Below are 2,251 nucleotides of genomic sequence, written 5' to 3' on the forward strand. Positions count from 1 at the left end.
CATATGTGCTTTTTTTCTATATATCACCTTCTTAAAGAGACTGGGTAAGTCCATTTGTTGTATTTTCTTAAAGAGGGAGACAAATTATTTGCAAAATTTGATAAAGTCAATGATTTTGATGGGATTATTGACTTCTGTTTATGGAGAACAAATATTAGAATTGGACACAATGCACATAGAAAGTATTAGATATGGAGAGATTATTCAAAGTGAAGGTGACACATCACATTTCTGCATTTTGCTTGCATTAAAAGAAACCTTTTTATGTACTACCATGTTTGTTCCTATCTCTCCCCATCCTCACCCCACCACACATACATTTTCACAGTTTTACCTTTTTAAAGAATTTTTTTGTAAGACCAATAATTGGGATGAGAAGAATCCTGAGAATGCCTAGAGGTGACGTAGAAAATTAGAAATATTTCCTAATTCTTCTCAAGGCTGTTGCTTTACTTCATTTCAGATAATTGGAGAGTAAAAAGTTAAAGCCTGCTGGTAGGAATTGATGGTTTCTGAGAAACAGTAGGTACACTTCATCCTTACAGATTGCAAAGGTGATTTGGGTGCAGGGGTATAGTAATTTTCTGCTTAAAAAATGAGTACCTTGTAATCATTACCTATGTGCTAAATATTCTTGAACAATTAGTAGATCCAGAAAGAAAAAAAAATATGCTTTGTCTGTGTGTGTACCTGTTGTGTGTGCTAAACTTATTAGAAACTTTGAAATAATTTTTAACATGTTGGGGGCAGAAAATAAAGCCATGTTTTGACTTGGTGAAAATGGAGTTGCCAAACAGCCCATTAAGCTCCCTGATATTTCACCGTCCTCTCCATGTCTCCCCTCCCTCCAGTATGCCTTTACCCCTTTGAAAGGATGCCTTGTACAATTTTATATATTTTATTGAAGAGTTATTATCTCTTATTCTGAATTAAATTAAACATTTGTTTTATTGCAAAAAGAAAAGAAAAGTTATCTCATTTTTAGCGTTGTCTAAATAGTTCCCCAAAAGGCATTTGCCCTTTGTTTTTGTTCCTTCTTTACTAAATACTCCTTGGATAATCTTCACACTGTGCTACTTAACTGAAATGGCTTAAATACGTCCCCTTCAGAATTCAGGTATTGAAATTTAATGGTCAATGTAATGGTGTTAAGAGGCGAAGCCTTTAAGAGATGATTAAGCCATGAGGCTTCCTCCCTTATTAATGGGATTAAGGCCTTTTATAAAAGAGATTTCATGCAGCATTAGGCTCGCTAGCCCTTTGGTCTTCTGCCATATGAGGACACAGCATTCTTCCACTCTGGAGGATGCAACAACAAGGTGTCATCTTGGAAGCAGAGAACAGTCCTCACCAGACAACCGGACCTGTTGGCACCTTAATCTTGGACTGTCCAGCCTCCAGAACTGCAAGAGAATAAATTTCTGTTATTCACAAATCATGCAGTCTGTGGTATTTCATTATAACCACACAAACAGAATAAGACATTACCCAACACAATCTTTCCATCATTTGTATAGTATGGCGGAGAGGAGGATGGCATAGTATAATTGAGTAACCAAGGCCAGAGAGGGCAGGGCCATGCCTACTAGTGTTCCAAATCTGGGGTAGTGAATTCAGTGCCAAGTCTACTACTTCATGTGTTTCTGCTTTTCTCTTTAAGTGGAATGAGAGCTTCTTGAGGGCAGGTGCCATGCATTATTCATCTTTAAATCCTCCCAGCACCTGAAGGGTGCCTGACAGACAGAGGAAGCATTTTTACTTTTTCCTTTTTTTAACATTTTTCCAGCTTCCTATACTTTCCCTCTGTCAATTTCTGTATATTTATTTCTTCCATCTTCCTTAGGGTGTGCATCATTTTGTAAAAGTCTCAGGCAATGTGTAATATGGACCCAAAGTTAAGAAGATAATGCAGAAGCTTTTTGTTCCCCCTTCTCTCCCAACAACCATCCCATCCAAGAAATGAAAGTCAGAGACCAGGTGAGGTGACTCACGCCTGTAATCCCAGCACTTTGGGAGGCTGAGGCGGGTGGATCATTTGAAGTCAAGAGTTTGAGATCAGACTGACCAACATGGTGAAACCCATCTCTACTAAAAATACAAAACATTAGCCAGGCATGGTGGTGGATGCCTGTAATCCCAGCTACCCAGGAGGCTAAGGGTGGAGAATCACTTGAACCCAGGAAGCGGAGGTTTCAGCCAAGATCATGCCACTGCACTCCAGCCTGGGCAACAAGAGCGAAACTCTGCCTCA

At 39.0% G+C, this 2,251-nt stretch overlaps 1 long non-coding RNA gene across 2 annotated transcripts in view; it reads right to left on the reverse strand.

Annotated features, from left to right (window-relative positions):
• Window positions 1-928: 928 nt before the first annotated feature.
• Window positions 929-2,251, reverse strand: part of LOC108521648 (uncharacterized) — a 25,781-nt gene continuing 24,458 nt past the window's right edge. For both annotated transcript variants that reach the window (XR_001883235.1, XR_001883234.1), the window contains one exon: window positions 929-1,403. This is a non-coding gene — a long non-coding RNA (uncharacterized LOC108521648). The remainder of the gene's footprint in view (window positions 1,404-2,251) is intronic.

The sequence above is a fragment of the Rhinopithecus bieti genome, unplaced genomic scaffold (genome assembly GCF_001698545.2).
Source record: "Rhinopithecus bieti isolate Rb0 unplaced genomic scaffold, ASM169854v2 scaffold_57210, whole genome shotgun sequence".
In the NCBI taxonomy this organism is placed as follows: domain Eukaryota; kingdom Metazoa; phylum Chordata; class Mammalia; order Primates; family Cercopithecidae; genus Rhinopithecus; species Rhinopithecus bieti.